At 39.6% G+C, this 17,445-nt stretch overlaps 1 protein-coding gene across 2 annotated transcripts in view; it reads right to left on the reverse strand.

Annotated features, from left to right (window-relative positions):
• The window catches only part of Epc1 (enhancer of polycomb homolog 1 (Drosophila)), a 96,765-nt gene that overhangs the window by 67,654 nt on the left and 11,666 nt on the right, over positions 1 to 17,445 (reverse strand). The gene's annotated exons all lie outside the window — the stretch shown is intronic.

Raw genomic sequence — 17,445 nt, forward strand, 5'->3', positions numbered from 1 at the left:
CGCACCTCCAGCCCGCGGGGTGCCCGGGGAGGATGCAGGACGCAGTGCCCGCGGCCATGGAAGCGGAAAAGGGCAAACGGATGAGGAGCTAAAGAAAAAGTGAACTCCGGACAAAGTTTTTAAGCCGGCGATTCTCTTTTGTTTACTGCCCACCAGAACTGCATCGCTCCTCAGTTTCCCCACTAAGGGCGGACTGGGTTGGGGAAGAAGTGGTGTTCAGCTAAGAGGGCCTGGATCTGCTGGTCTGGGTAGCTGAGAGTTAAGAGTTGTCATACATTGTAACCTCCGGGAGAAACCTCTAAACCTTCTCGAGCCGGTGCGGTGCAGCCAGATCAGGATTTTCTGAGAGCTTCACCAGAACCAAGGAAGGGTTCACTGACTCTTCTTCTTACTTTATTCTCTGAACCTGTTTATGAAACCGAATCATAGCAATCCCAGTCACCTTCCCGCCACACACGAGACGGAAGAGGAAATCAAAAGGCACATTACCAGCTTTTAGACGGATACCGCCGAGAGCTAGCATTTCGGGTGCGCTACCTGTGCAAACGGAGATCAAGACGTCACTTTCCAGTGAATTATTTTAAAAATGGGACAATGGGTGGGGTGGGTAGATTAGGGTCCGCAGCAAATTTTCAGTCGTTCACCAAGTTTAAAAAAAAATACTTAAAAAAACAAACATGTTTGATAAATGTGCTTTTCTCCCTGGGGGCTGCACAGTTATGGTAATAATCACTATTCTTAAGTAGTGGGTTTGCTAGGAACTGTTATTAGCTTAGGGCACATTGGCAAACGGGCTATCTTCCTGGTTGGTTTCTATACACCATTAATTATAGGGAACTCTTCCCTGTTCTCGACATTCCACCAGGTGGGGAGAAGACACGGAAGAGTAAACTCCAGTACAGCTCAACTTGTGTGAGGCAGGTGGGCTTTTTCACCCATCTTTCTAACATGCCCACCATGCATTCATTCAGTGGCTAGAGAGATGCCTTTCCAAGTATGCTGCTGATTGCTCTACAACTCACAGAACTCCACCTGAGCTTCCCCAAAGGGAAGGATCTGTGAATGGCCCTGTCCTTCTGATGAGGGTTAGGATGAAAACACATGCTATTGTGGGAATAGGCAGGAGTGGCTTTCCAACCCAGGGCACTGGCCCTAATGAAGTATTTGGGGAAGGAATCTGGGACAAAATGGTATCTCAGTAAAAACGGGGTAAGATAAGTATGGGTTAAGTGCAAAAACAAAAATGAAGAAAGGCATCTTATCAAGAGCAGTGGCATGTGCCACTCAGCCCTGAGAGGGTATGTCACATTCTGGGATCCTTAAGCATTGCCAACTGTACCATGGAATATGACACCTATTTAGCTAGGTTTAACAGCTCTGAAAATACTGGCTGCACATTACTGTAGTAGTCCTCTCCAGCCTACAATATTAGATTCCTAAAAACTCCTAGTAGTTGAATATGTGTTTGAAGAACTCAAGATTTTACAGAACAGCATACAGTCCTGAGTCATAACTCGTACAAGAACGGTCTTTAAACCCTTATTTTCCACATATTAGTAATGATAGGCATTATACTAATGAATTCCTTGTCCCCTTTGGAAATTCTGAAATCATTCCTATAGGGCAAGTTGAAGGATATGCTTACAAACATAACATGTATTTTTGCAGATAATTTGCCAGCTGAGATACCTGTTTCCTCATTAGTTGTCTATCCAGCTCCTCAGTGTCCTGAATTTCTAACTCTCGGGTTCTTCTTGGATGTCTGGACCCAAAGGCTGAACCCAACACCTTCCCATGCTCACTTCACTTTTCCTCATCCTAAGGAGCAGGAGTACAGCAAAGCTTACTCAGATTCCATGATCCTCCGCTTCTTTCCACCTACCCAATAGTTCCTTGAAAACAGGGCTAACCTTGCACTGTCTTTAACGTGCTTTTCTATTCCCACCTTAAAGTTCCCCCTTAAAAAAGAAAAGTATTCCCAACAAATGTGACTTGAAGTTCCTGGAGCGGCAAAACATATACTAGTGTAATGCTGAGTATGCTAACTTTTCCTCAAAAGGAAACACATGTTTGGGAAAGGATTTGAAGCATTTAGAATAGTTTCAGTTCCTGTCATAAATTAAGTACAAAATAATAAGTAATACCCTGTTGCCACTGTAGGGGATAGTGCTAAGTACTGGTAAATGGATGGCCAGTTAACCAAATGACAAGGCAGTACAGTGAAATGCAGCGCTTGCTAAGTACTGGTAAATGGATGGCCAGTTAACCAAATGACAAGGCAGTACAGTGAAATGCAGCGCTGTGACTGTTCCAGGAGGGTAGTCAGGGCCAACCACACTGTCCTATACCTGAGATCCCAGCACTTGGGAGGCTGAGGGAGGAGGGTGGTGCGCTTGAGGCCAGCCCTGGCAGCATAAACTCAATTCAAGAAAATAAAGATGAAGCACTCAATTCCCCTTGGGTTAAGCAGACATCAAGAAGAAGGCAATATAGGACTTGGTTCTGAAAGATGACAAAACAAATGGAGGAAAGAGGAACTGCCTGGTGTAAATAAGAATGAGGTGATCTGTTTGGCCAGAATTCAGTAGGAGGCTCCCACAACAATCCAGTTATGAAACAAAACTGGCAAGAATCTGAGTGGACAGAGTAGGAATAGAAAGTACAGAGACCTATGTTTTAATGATCACTTCCAGTATCATCGTGTGACCTTTGGCTGAATATGAAGAACACAATCCAACTGTATCTTTAGCAGGGCTTTCTAATGCTTGTCACCAAATAACTGTGCCTAAAACCTTACTTCCATTCTGTTTCTTTCTTCCCCAAGTCATATATTTATAACCACTGTCAATTTTACCCATTAGGAAAGCCACGTTCAGTTTTAGTATGGTGATCAAGGCCTTGGGCCCTATATCATTTCTACCACTGCTTAAGACAAATTCTTAGTGAGTTTCATCAGCTTCCAAATATATGTCTTCCCTGCCTCAAGGTTTTTGTGTGTTCTTTCCTTTTCACTCTCTTGGCTAGCTCCAGACTGCCTACCCTCAAGTTCCTAAAATCTTATTTTTGAGCAATTAAACAGAACAATTCACGAAAGCATGAAGAATGATCTGTGCCCACAGTGAAAACTCAATAGATGTTGTTCTACATCTAACAATTTACCAGAATAATAAAAGCCCATCCTTAAAAAGTGGGAAAAAACACATAAGAATTAAATATATACATATATTTAAACTAATTGATAGTATTTGCCTTTTCCAAGTCATACATCCTAACATTTAATTTGCCAGAAGAATAAATATCCCATTTTAGAAAAGAATTAAAACATATGTTGAAAAAGTATGTGTTAATATTCATGTAAATAAAGTTATGTCAAATCACTGTTAACTTATTCAACCCACCAACTGGCACTTTCTGACTACTGTGGATAGCTCAGATGCTAGCGCAAGGTTCTGAGGGGCAGAAAGAGACAAGAGAGGGAAGGAGGGAAAAGAGAGGAAGACAGAGACAGACACAGACGTTCAGGGAACAACCTGTAAGTACCTCAAAATCTTGAGTAGACAGAACCTACAACTTTACGTATTGCTTTACATACATTTTAATATGGCATAAAGGGTAAAGATAGGTAAAGGAGTGAAATGCAAGGGTCATTGGAAATCTGCTCATGTGGAAACATGTTGCAAGGATTAAGTCAAGTTTCAGGCTGATGGACAAAAGAAAATAGAGATGAGGGCATTCAACAAGGAGATTATGCTGAACTGCTATCATTGCCATTGAGAAAATAAAATTGTATCTCGTTTCTGAAATTTGGAAACAGTTGTCTTTCTTATCTTTGTATATGTAAACTTTAGTACAACAAAATGTTTCCTTGGAACTTTAGGGAAATAAAATATTTCCTTTAAATGTAACTGAAATAAAATGTCCTTTGACCTTTAATAAACGGTTTCCTTTTGCACTAATTATTTTCATTGATCCTTTAAGTAACAATGTCATTTGTTTGGATAGGCACCCTGATTTGAGTCCCTCCTCCCAGAAGGAGAAAGTGTTGATTTCAGACCCATCGAGTAAGATTAGAAGTGTGAAAAATGATTCACAGAGTGAGAGGAGTCGGGTACGTAGCCTTGGGGAACACCATCTTCCAGGAGACAGAAGAGCCAGGAAAAGACTAGAAGACTAGAGAAGCCAAGAGACAAGACAATCGAAGCTGGATTTTAAGGAGATCAACAAGGAGAGTCAAAAAGAATGAGATTGCCAAGCTGGGTAGTTTATACCTGTAATACTAGCTATTCAGGAGGCTGAGATCTGAGGATCTGGTTTCAAGCCAGCCTGGACAGGAAAATATATGAAACTTTTATTTCCAACTAACCACCAAAGAGCTGGAAGTGGCCCTGTGGCTCAAGTAAGTAGAGCACTACCCTTGAACAAAATAATCTCAGGGTCAACACTCAAGCCCTGAGTTCAAGCCCTAGAAATAAATAAATAAGATCACTGGAGACCAAAGCAAGAATGATTTCTATAGGATGCTGTGTACCAAAAATAGATCTTGGAGGGAAGGGGTAAACTGGAGGGAAGGTTACTGATTGTGTGTACCTAAAGCATGTATCTGACAGGCCAAAACCAGGTAAAAATTGAAAGTGATTTCCCAATACTCTTCTGTAACCATTTTTTCTTAAAGTTATTTGGACAGGAGAGTAAGGCCACCTTGAAGCTAAGTATCCATTTACTTCAGGACTCAGCCAGGGGCACAGAGTAACTATCCTCATCTATACCTTTTTTTTTCCCCATTAAATGCATTCCAGCATCCTGGAGGTGGAAAGGGTAAAACATACCTTCCATCTTGAAAGCTGCAGAAGCTGAGACACCAATGGCCAGCCAGCTCCATATAGGTATAAGCTACATCCAGACCTTAAGATTTCTTTTTTTTTTGGGGGGGGGGGGGAGTCCGTTCGTGGGGCCTGAACTCTGTCCCTCAGCTCGTCAGCTCAAGGCTAGCGCTCTACCACTTGAGCCACAGCACCACTTCCGGCTTTTTTCTTTTTGCTTATGTGGTGCTGAGGAATCGAACCCAGGGCCTCAGGCATGCAAGGCAAGCGCTCTACCACTGAGCCACCTTCCCAGCCCCCAGACCTTAAGATTTCTTAAGATCTAAGTTTCCTAAATATGATATTCATAAACCAAAAACCAAGACAGGTAAAAATGTGGTAGTACATATGCTTGGATGTATTGGCTTCATTTATTCAAAACAAGGTTAACATTTTGGTGTTTCCACAATCGTTTCTGGCTTGCTTTCTTAATTTTTGTTTTTGCTTTTTCATTTGTTTGTTTTTTCCTATAATAGTAGGATAACACTATGTATTCTGTTTGCTGGTCTTTATTTCTCAATATAATTTGAATGTGTTCCCATATAATTAATTTTGTTTTGTTTTGTTTTTTGTTGATCATGGGGCTTAAACTCTGGGCCTGGGCACTGTCCCTCAGCCCTTTAGCTCAAGAGCTTGAGTCACAGTGCCCACTTCTGTCTTTTTCTGTTTATGTGGTGCCGAGGAATCAAACCCAGGGCCTCATGCATGCAAGACATGCACTCTACCACTGAGCCATCTTCCCAGCCCCCAGAGAATTTTTTTAGATAGGGTCTCACTGTTCAGGCTGACCTCAAACTCACAATCTTCCTGCCTCATCTTCCCAAGTCATAGGATTACAGGCATAAGCTACCATGCCCAACCTAAGAGTATTTTTTTAAAACAAGGATATTTATTCTATGGGTGCCCTATAATCATTATCTTTAATGCACACTGACTTTTTGTTCTTTATAAACAACACATGTGAGCTGGGCACCAGTAGCTCACACTTGTAATCCTAGTTACTCAGGAGTCTGAGATCTGAGGATCACAGTTTAAAGCCAGCTGGGGCAGGAAAGTCTGTGAGACTCTTATCTCCAATAAACCACCAGAGAACCAGAAGTGGCGCTGTGGGCTCAAGTGGTAGAGTACTTGCCTTGCATGCATGAAGCCCTGGGTTCAATTCCTTAGCACCACATAAGCAGAAAAGGCTGGAAGTGGCGTTGTGGGTCATGTGGTAAAGTGCTTGCCTTGACCTGAAGAGATGAGGGACAGTACACAGGCCCAGAGTTCAAGCCCCACAACTGACAAAAAAAAAAAAAAAATGTGGCCAGACAATGATGGCTCATGCCTATAATCCTAGCTACTCAGGAGGCTGAGATGTGAGGATTGAGGTTGAGGTTCAAAGTCAGCCTAGGCAGACAAATTCCCAATACATATATCTCCAGTTAGCCAGCAAGAAGCCAGAAGTAGAGGTGTGATTCAAGTGATAGAACAACAGCCTTGAGTGAAAAAGCCAAGCTAAAGCCTGAAGAACTGGGCTTGGTACCAGAACAAAACAGAATATATTTAGTTTTAGTATAACATTTAAGATTAAAAATTGGATTTAAAATTTTATGCATTAAGTCACAGTCAAATGTATCTGCTGTTCCACATCTACATAAGGATTGACAATATTAAATATTACCATCTGAGTAGCTGGAGAAAAAAACCTACTTCTTCAGTATGAATATTTCTTCCCAGACATTCACATAGCTGCTAAGGTACAAATCTCAGATGTTCTGACTTAAGAGTGATGTAAAGAATTACATATAAAGCTGGGAGGTTTATAGGGTGCTGATCTAGCATATGCAAGGTACTAAATTCTATCCTCAGCACTGCAAAAATGAATAAGTCAGTAAATAAAACTAGTAAGTTGGGGAGGAAATATACTCTCTCTTTTAAGAGAAGTTTAGGATCAGAAAAGTCTCACAGAAAAGAAACCCATTTACACAGCACCTTTCAAAATTATCTGAGCATAGAATGCCTTTTTATGCACCAGTAGTTATTACCTTTTGTTCTGTAAGAGCACACTTTGGGAAATTTTACTCAAGGTAACAAGGAAGTAGAAAATTTTTCCACATAATTATCTAGAGTCCAATTAAAAACTTAGAAAAAATCTTACTTTTATCTTTACTACCATTAATGAGGAGTTTTAACCCCACTTTAAAAAAAAAGAATGTGAAATAAGACATGTAAAATAACTGCAAAGAATTCTGACAAGCACTAGAATTGTGAAGGTTGTTATATTTTGGCAATGGACTTAGTGTTTGAAACTCAATTAATACCAATGGCACACTCCTGTAATCCTAGCTACTCAGGAGCCTGAGATCTAAGGATCGTGGCTCAAAGCTAATCCAGGCAGGAAAGTCCATGAGACTCTTATCTCCAACTAAATACCAGAAAACCAGAAATGGCACTGTGGCTCAAGTGGTAGAGACTCACCTTGAGCTGAAGAGCTCAGTGACAGGTCCCAGGCCCAGAGTTCAAGCTCCACACAACAACAAAAACAACAACTAAAATCAATTAATGGTGGACACCAGTGGCTCACATCTGTAAATCCTAGCTATTCAGAAGGTTCAGATCTGAGGATCCAGTTTTGAAGACAGCATGGAAAGGAAAGTCCATGAGATTATTATCTCTAATTACCAGCAACAAACTGGAAGCAGAGCTGTCACTCAAGTAGTAGAGTGCTAGCCTTACATGAAAAAGCTAAAAATTTAATACTCAGATCCTAAGTTCAAGCCCCAGTAACAGCACTAAGTAATTATCTAAATAAAATTAATATTCAGTAGCATTTCATCCCTCAAATTTCTCTATTAAAGGAACATCTAGAACTTCAATTCAGAAATGCTTACTCTAAATTAAACTCTCAAAACTATAGTTCTTTGTATCCATAAGGCAAGAATCCTAACACAATGTAGTAATTATATTGTTACATAAATTAAATGAAACAATCTAACAAGCAAAGCCTGTACTTCAAAGCAAAAGTTATGCTTAATAAATGACTATTTAGAAAAGGATATTTTAAAAGGACTCTACTGTGTGATGGACCTGGGGCTTGAACTCAGGGCCTGAGCACTGTCCCTGAGCTTCTTTGCTCAAGGCTAGTACTGTACTATTTGAGCCACAGCTCCACTTGCAGTTTTTTTTGGTAGTTCATTGGAGATAAGAGACTCGTAGACTTCCCTGCGTGGGATAGTTTTAAACTGCAGTCCTCAGATCTCAGCCTCTTGAGTAGCTAGGATTACAGGTGTGAGCCACTGGTGCCCAGCGAAGACTACTTTTTGTAATACATCATTTTACTTTTCTGAGCTTTTGTGTTTTTCCTTGCAGTATTGGGGAGAGAACCTAAGACATTGTGCATGCTAGGCAAGTGTTCCACCTTGTGTTACAGCATCCTTGACCTTATTATTATTATTATTATTCACAAAGTATTTGTGAAAAAGCTTCAAAATTCTTAGGTAAGGAAACAAATGCTTACATGAAATCAATGTACTATAAAATATTCTATAAAACTAACTTATAAGATGGTTTACCATCCTGTTCTTTTGTTTTGATTTGATTTGATTGGTTTCCACTCAGTAGTTTGGCATCTTTTATGTGGCTACACCTACAAGGAGCCCCACTGCTCTTTATGTTTCATTGCCAGGTGATTCATCACCAACCAAATGGTTGTCCAGTGACTGGTCAATCTTCAAATCTGGTCAAGCAAGCTCCATAGGGGATGAAGGCCTCTGGGCACAAGTTGCTATTGTTTGCCTCAGGGTGAGTGCTTTGAATAAAATCAGTCAAATGAGAAGTAGCAATTTGCATTAAAAGTAGCCACACAGAGTCCTGAGATAACAGTCTGAAACACTACAAGGAACAAGGGCTTCCATCTTTAAAGACCTAGATCCTAATCTAGTATCTACCACAAGTATGACTATTATGGTTTGAATCTTCAATATTCCCCTCTCCCCCAAAGTTCCTGTACTGAAGGACTAGGTTCTCAATGGAGTAATAGAGGTAAGGGTTGTTGGGAGGTGATTGGATCTTAAAGGTTCAGACATCAAGGGTGAATCTATTTTGATTGGCAGCTTAAAGAGTCTGAAGGAAGGGCTATGTCATATAAGTGAGCTCTCTATTTCCCAGCTGCCATGAGGAGATATGGTTCCAGCCCACTGGTCTCCATCCCATCCTTCTGATCCACTTCAAAGGGCCATGTACTCTAAGACCTGTCCTTGCCTGTCTGTCTCACTGTTATTTTCATTCTCGCTTACTCTGCTTTCCTCCATTACTTGTTCTCTTCTGTGATGCTCTGCCTCACCACCAGGAACAATGAAGCCAAGGGACCATGGACTGAAACCTGTGAAACTATAAGAAAGAAAAACAAAATACCTTTCCTGCTCTGAGTTGATTTTGTCAGGCATTTTATCACAGTGACACAAAGCTAACACAATGATCCTATAGAAATTACTGAATTGGGGGGCTTTAAGTGTCTCACATGCAAAATCTAAAGAATACTTGTTCTGTTAGGCCATTATGAACAACAAATAAAATAGTATGGTGAACTGGGCACTAGTGCCTCAGGCCTGTAATCCTAGCTACTTAGGAGGATCTAAGGATTGCAGTTCAAAGCCAGCCTGGGCAGGAAAGTCTGTGATCTCCAATTAACCACCAGAAAACCAGAAGTGGCACTGTGACTCAATTTAGTAGAGCACTAGACTTGAGCAAAAAGCTCAGGGATATCAACCAGGCCCTGAGTTCATGCCCCACAACTGACAAAATAAAAACAGGAAAGATAATATGGTGACAAATCTTTGAAATTTCCCAAGTGCCATATAGAAGGGAGAATAGATTAGTTAAAATTTACCATAGTAGGGCTGAGGGTATCGCTTGAATGGTAAGACTCTAGGTTCAATTCCCATTATCTCTCTCCTTTCTCTCTCTTTATGCCACTCTATCTTTCATACACACACACACACACACACACACACACACTTACTTTTTAAAAAAAAATAATTTTACCATAGCAATTGGAAAGGCCACAACATCCCTCACCAAATAACACAGTGGAATATAAAACCTATCATTTTCCCAGTATAAGCAGTAATCACAGAAAACTGGATTGATACAATATGTGCAGCCCTCTGCACATTTCCTTACATAGGAAATCTTTAAGATGAGATCTATCACTCATTTGACTCTCTCTTCCCCCTCCCTCTCTCTCTCTTGCCAGCCAAGGCTAATGCTCTACCACTTGAGCCACAGTGCCACTTCTGGCTTTTTGAGTAGTTTACTGGAGATAAGAATCTCATGGGGACTTTTCTGCCTGGGCTGGCTTTGAACTGCCATCTTTGGATCTCAGCCTCTTGCGTAGCTAGGATTACAAGCATGTGCTCCCAAGCACCCAGCATCATTTTACTTATTTTAAAAATAATCTTTATTTCTATACCTCTTAATTTATCTTGCCATATTTCTTCAATGTACTTTAGTGAAAGTCTACTATAATGTAAAGTTCAGGAAACCTGTGACAACTTGATCTTTGTGATAAATTTACCAGTATTGTAACTTTTAATAATAAAAATTTTTGATGAAGTATCTTCGCTATTATTACCAATTTAGAAAAACAACAACAAAGTAATAATCCCTGATTTTATGTTCTGCTCACTAAGCTTCCCCTTTGTTTTCTTATTTCCATTTGTTTTTTGGATTTTTTTTTCCGAAGGGAGGGAGTGAGGGGAGGACAGGAGGGTGGGTCTTGTTATATAGCCCAAAGCTGCCCTAAAATTCATGACCCTCCTGCCTCTGTCTTGTGATTGCTTAGATTACAAGCATGCATCATATGTCATGTCCACATAATTCTCTGAATTTTAAAACTATCAGTAAATTGGCACAAGTGGCTTGTGCCTATTATCTTCACAACTCAGAAGGCTGAGATGAGGATCTTGGTTGGAGCCTCTGAGAAACCCTTACTTCTAATTAATCAGAAAAAGAGTGCCAGAACTAAAATGTGTGCCTCAACTAGTAGAGCAGCAGCTATTAGTGAAAAAGCTGAGCTAGAGTTTAAGGCCCCATGGTTCAAGCTCTAGTACCAGACAAAATAAAACAGAAAACAAAAACAACAAAGACGAAGTAGTAGTTCTGAGTGTGAGGTAGAAAGTCAGTTGTCTCTGGATTGACGGTAGTTGACAGTAGCTGTTCAGTCTTTTCCTTGAAACAAACAAACAACAACAAAAAAAACCCACAACCACTAAAAACCCAAACCTTCAAAACAATGAAATGATATGAATAAAGAAAAATGTCCTCTTGTTCTCTCTCTTGATAGACCGCAGGGCCTTATGCATGCTAAACATGTTCTATTAATAAGCTACAACCCCAGCAAGTATCCCTCCTTAAATACTTTTTCAAACCTCTTCAAAGGTTGAATATTTTCTTTCATATGATGCTAGACCTAAAAGAATATATACATATAAAATGCTTACAATTGTGGGACTATTTGAGGGGATAAGGAAGAAAAGAGAATGCTAGAAGGTAAACAATACTGAACTATGTTGTTGCATCTATAAATGAAGATGGCAAAGCTAATCTCATTAAAAGTTGTTGAATAATGGAGGGGGTAGGGGAAAGTAAGAGTGGTGAGAGATCCTTCTGATTCAAAACAGCACTATGAATACATATGAATACCATAGTGGGCAGGAGTATGGCTGAGTGGTAGAGTACTTGCCTAGCATGTATGAGGCCCTGAGTTTGATTCCTTGGTACCATATGTACATTAAAAAAATGAAATTATTTAAAAAGAAAAAAGAAATAACATAATGAAACCTCTTTTAATAATGTATAGTTTAAGAAAATAATAATAAATGATAGAAATGTCAAACAGGACCTTGTCTCAGGTTGAGTACCAGTGGGAGAGGAGAGGATGAAGGAGTGCTTTATGCATGTGTGTGAGATTGCAATGAGGAAGCCTGTTGAGGTCAGGTTGGGAAGGGAGAAGTAAGCTGAGGGAGAAGTGCAGAAGGTGATCTTGATTAAGGCAATTGTGGTGTAGATGGACCATGTCAATGAAACAATGAGTGATCTAAATTTCAAAAAGGATGTGGAAAAGATATTTTAAAAACATCATTTCACCTATTCACAAAAATATGAATGCACATACATGCACCCACACACACATATTCTTCCATAAAGCTTTGGGGGATAGGGTTGTGAGTTTCTGTTGTTGTTGAAAGGATTAAAGCCCAGTGTTCTTCTGTGTTAACTACTTGCTCCTACCACCCAACACAAAGACAATAAAGAAGTAGCTTTGCCATAAATGGATCAAATGTGACTTAAGGAATTTCTGTAGCTTGCAAATAGATTGTGAAAATTGCAACATAATAGAGCACAATAGGAAAAGAAAGATGCCAAATTTCAGAATAAAAACTGAAGCCAAAATGATCAAAACAAGTGACTAGAAATAAAAGGTCTGCAATTAGTCTGGTATTCTCCCTAGAAAAGCATAAGGGATTTACTCATAATAAATTTAGAAAAGAATTCATATAATAGTATTTTTTTAGGCACCAAACAACAACAGGAACACTTTAGCAATTTGAAGTCTGATGGACATATAATGAATTCACTTAAGTCTATATTGCAAATATCAAGTTTCACACACTTGACTAAGTTTTCCTAACCTTGTTTTGTTTATTGAACCTCACTTCTGTGCAAACATTGTGTTATGAATCATTGGAAATAGTGAGGGAAAAATATGTGTTGCCCTTAATGAATTTAGTTCCTATAAATGCAAATTGGGGGGAAGGGGGGAGCTGGGAAGGTGGCTCAGTGGTAGAGTGCTTGCCTTGCGTGCATGAGGCCCTGGGTTCAATTCCTCAGCACCACATAAGCAGAAAAACCTGGAAATGGTGCTGTGGCTCAAGTGGTAGAGTACTAGCCTTGAACTGAAGAGCTGAGGGACAGTGCCCAGGCCCAGGGTTCAGACCCCATGACCACCAACAACAACAAAAAAAATACAAACAGGGTAACATCCTTTTTTATGCCCTAGTTTGAAAGGCATAATCTGATATCCTTATACTCCCACAATTACAAATTTATTAATTGACATAAAATACAAAGGTAATATTTCATAAATTTATTAAGCGATTTGCCTTCAATTATTTTGTGACATATCAATGGGAACTAATTTTCAACTTACATAGCTTAAGCCAAAAGCTTACTCAAGCCAGGTGCTGGTGGCTCAAGCCTATAGTCATAGCTACTCAGGAGGCTGAGATCTGAGGATCACAGTTCAAAGCCAGCCTGGGCAGGAAAGTCCATGAGATTCTTTTCTCTAATTAACCAGAAAACCAGACGTGGTGCTGTGGTTCAAAGTGGTAGAATGCTAGCCTTGGGCAAAAAAGCTCAGGAACAGTGCCCCACAACCAAAAACAAAAACAAAAAACAAAAAACAAAACTTATTTATTTACTTATTGTTCCAGGTTTCAATTCATCTGATTTGTCCATTTAAAGTGAAAAGCATGAGATACAGAAATGTTTAATAAGCTGAATAGAGAATAAGGAGAGAGGGAGAGGCAGAGACAGAGATTTCAACTGGGTTTAATGCGGCTTTTGAAATGGCAAATTCCAGAACTTAAGAAGAGATGTAGAGATGTAGGTGGAAACTTCCATTTTCTTACTCTTAACATCACTAATCATTCAAACATTTAAAAAGGTTAGTGCAAAGTGAATTTCACCAGAAAAAGCTGATTAAATGTAGTATAGGTAATTCTAGATCTAGATATTATAAAAGATTTTATTAAAGTCCCAAAATTTCATAACCACCTAAACCAAAAATCACCATCTATTTGATATGTAAAATAAAATATGTATTAAAATTTCAACTGATTATTTAATTACAATTTTATTTTTAAGTGTTTATTTTAAAAGTTTCTACCTTATTCATTACTTTTTTTAAACACAGAATAAGTATAATATCGCAGAATAAGTATGCTAAAAAAAAAACAAAGGTGCTTTCTTTCAAGTGAAGTTTATACATTTGTTTCAAACTGAGCATTTTGAAAGAAAGTAACAGCATAGACAATTGTTTCCATCCTCTCAAATAACAATGGCCTTAAGTGCAGCTATTGTTTTTCTTCTTTTATCTATTGATTTCTACTCATTTGGAGGAGGGACCTAAGTTCTTAATATAGACCATCTAATAAATAAGAACTCCTTGTCAAGAAATGTTACAGAAACACATTCTTCAGTGCCTTCATGCTGCCCCCTGCTGCCCAGTGTCTACATTTACAGAAGATAGTCCCAATCATTCACCGGTTCTTTCTTTACTCTCTCCCATCAAATCTTCCCTGGCTAAAGATTTAGACCACTGAAGTTTTCCTCTGCAGGGTCAAAGGTTAACAGGTTCATGTAAGAAAGAGAAAGCTCCTTTAAAAAAAAATCAATCTCATTTCCTGGGCAGTTAGCATAGCATTTGAACTAGTGTTCTGAAGACAATGCGTTTCAGATTTCCCCAGCTTGGAGCACCAAACACTCTGTGCTGCTTCCACATCACAGCTGACTCTATCCACCTCCTTAGTAGTTCTCAGCCTCCTTAGTAGCTAGGATCACAGTTGCAAACCACCAGTGCCTGGCTAATAAAGATTTATTTTAATAAGTGAAAAAGGAGATAATAAAGAAATATTAACTCTTAGCAAAGCTATCTGATTCACTGACCTTATTAATTTAATAGAGTTCCCAGGGAAGATAATGATCCACCTGAGAAGTCTACAAAATCCATATACCTGAATGAGCTGATTATGTTTTTCCATCTGTCTACTTTTCATGATGCTGTGGTAGAACCCAGGGCTTCATAAATACTAGGCAAGTGCTTTACCACTAAGTTATCTCTCCCCAGACCTAGAATGATTTTTGTTTTAAGTCCCAACTGTCAAGACCTCAAGTGTCTCTTAAGGTCCACATATGTGAAAGATTTAGTCCCCCGGGTGGCAATAGAGGGAAATGATGGAGTGTGTAGGCAGCAGAGGTCTTTGGGTCATGCTCTTGAAGAGGACAGTGAGATTAGACTTTCCAATTCTCTTTTGCTTCTGCAGACTCTTACCATTGCCACCTAGTGTCTCACTGGAGGTTTACAAACAACAGCTCTGCCACATCATGGACTCTAAAACCATAAACTCAAACCTTTTCTCTCTTTTTTTTTCTTTTTAACTGTATTCTTTTGTCTTTTCTTTTTTGGTACTGGGGATTGAACCCAGGATGTTGCACTTGCTAAGCAAGCACTTTGCCGCTGAGCAACATCCCAGCCCCAAACCTTTTCTCTTTATATCTGTGTGACTTAGTATTTCACTGTGCAAAGACTGTTTTGATTTCTGAAATGAGGCATGTGTATGAAAAGGTGAGTTTGGTGAGTACCGAGGGCAAGAAAGGCACTATTGGAGGTACAAGAGATGCATGAAGTCATTGTATTCTCACACTAGTCTATGAGGTAGGCAATACTACCTTATCTCAGGAAATAGAGGGTCTGGACAATTAATTGGCCCAAGGTTACACAAGTAGTATAGAGTGATGCTAGGAACACAAAACAGAGTAGTCAAAGATGTGACTTATTCTAATGTAATGTTTTCAGCAGGAATATGTATGAAGGGGCCTCTGATCAGCTATCCTAGTAATACCCGGGCAACAGAATAACGCTAGAAATATGAACTCAGAGACTGACAATGCCATATGAGATATAGAGTCCATTAACTATCTGGGATACCTACAATACAGAAGGTGAAGGAATATAGCCTATATTCCTTTGTCTAGATTTAGATATAAGAGGCAATTACAGGGACTGGAAATGTGGCTTAGTGGTATTTGCCTAGCATGCATGAAGTCCTATGTTCAATTCCTCAGTACCACATAAACAGGAAAAGCCAGAAGGGATGCTGTGGCTCAAAGTGGTAGAGTGCTAGCCTTGAGTGAAAGAGATCAGGGACATTGCCCAGGCCCCGTGTTCAAGTCCCATGACTGGAAAAAAAATTTTTTTAAAGAGGCAATTACAGGGACCAGGTGCAGTAGCGCAGGTCTGTAATTGCAGCTTCTTAAGCGACAAGAGGATTATGGTATGAGAATAGCCTAAGCAAAGTGTGAGACCCTATCTGAAAAACTAAAGCTAAAGGACTGGGGCATGGGAGGGTGTTTGCCTACCAAGCATGAGGACCTTAGTTCAAAGCCCAGTACTGCACACACAAAAATGACAGTTATATATTCAAAAAGATTAAGAAGTTCAAAATTCAAACATTTGTCAGTTAATATAGTTACTTGCATGAGGACCATAGATTGTAATCTGATTTGAAAAGAGCTAAAAGTATGACCCAGTATCTAACATGGAAGACACCTTTGAAATAAAAAAAATCCAATGAAAATAAATAAGACTCAGCAGCATTTCAGCAAAGGCTTCAATTGTATTCCAACCAAAACCTCCATTCAGACAGAACCCCCCACACCCAGAAGTGGAGTTATGGCACCAGCTATGAGGAAAAACTCAAAGGAGAGCATGCCTGTTACTAGCACAGAGAGAGAGAGAGAGAGAGAGAGAGAGAGAGAGAGAACAACAAATTAAGAAAGTACCGGGGGAGGCAACACTAAAACTATTTGAGAAGACTGTTCCCCTAAGAGATACACATATTTTAATTCCAGGAAGACTTAGAATGTACAATAAGAAGTATAAATATTGTTTGGTGGTACTACTGCAGTTGGAATTCAGAGCCTTGCACTTGCTCAACTGGCACTGGACCAACTGAGCTATGCCTCCACCCCTGCTTTTTGCTGGTTATTCTGTAAATGGATTGCCTACTGGACTCCTCCAGCTCTCAGCCTCCTCAGTACCTAAGAGTATAGGTGTGTGCCACCAGCTCCTGATTCAGTAAATACTTCTAAATTTAGTAACTGTACTGTTTTTGTACTGTTTAAGAATCTGTGATCCAATGGAGTAAGAGGTAAGCCTACTAGATTTTTAAGCAGAACTTGCACTAAGTTGCTGTGCAGTCTAGCCATTAAAGAGAAAAGAATGGTCATATTTTCAATTAATTTCTTAGGTATGGAATACCTTAAGTTTCTGAAAATTTTTTTACTCAAAAGAAGACAATTGTTAGGTGCACTTATCAATCTGACATTAAAAAAAATTAGAGTTAGCCAGGAGCCAGGAGCTCACACCTGTAATTCTAACTTCTCAAGAGGCTGAGATCTGAAGATTTCCGCCTGAAGCCAGCCTGGATAGAAAAGTCTAAGAGAAGCCAGGACCACGTGGCTCAAGCCTGTAATCCTAGCTACTCAGGGGGCTGAGATCTGAAGATCAGGGTTCAAAGCCCGGACAGAGTCTGTGAGATTCTTATCTCCAATAAACCACTCGGAAAACTGGAAGTGGTGCTGTGGATCAAGTGGTAGAGTGCTAGCCTTGAGCTGAAGAGCTGAGGGACAGCACCCAGGCCCAGAGTTCAAGCCCCAGACCAAAGAAAAAGAAAGAAAGAAAGAAAGAAAGAAAGAAAGAAAGAAAGAAAGAAAGAAAGAAAGAAAGAAAGAAAGAAAGGAAGGAAGGAAGGAAGGAAGGAAG

Source organism: Dipodomys ordii, unplaced genomic scaffold, assembly GCF_000151885.1.
Source record: "Dipodomys ordii isolate 6190 unplaced genomic scaffold, Dord_2.0 Scaffold24, whole genome shotgun sequence".
Lineage (NCBI taxonomy): Eukaryota > Metazoa > Chordata > Mammalia > Rodentia > Heteromyidae > Dipodomys > Dipodomys ordii.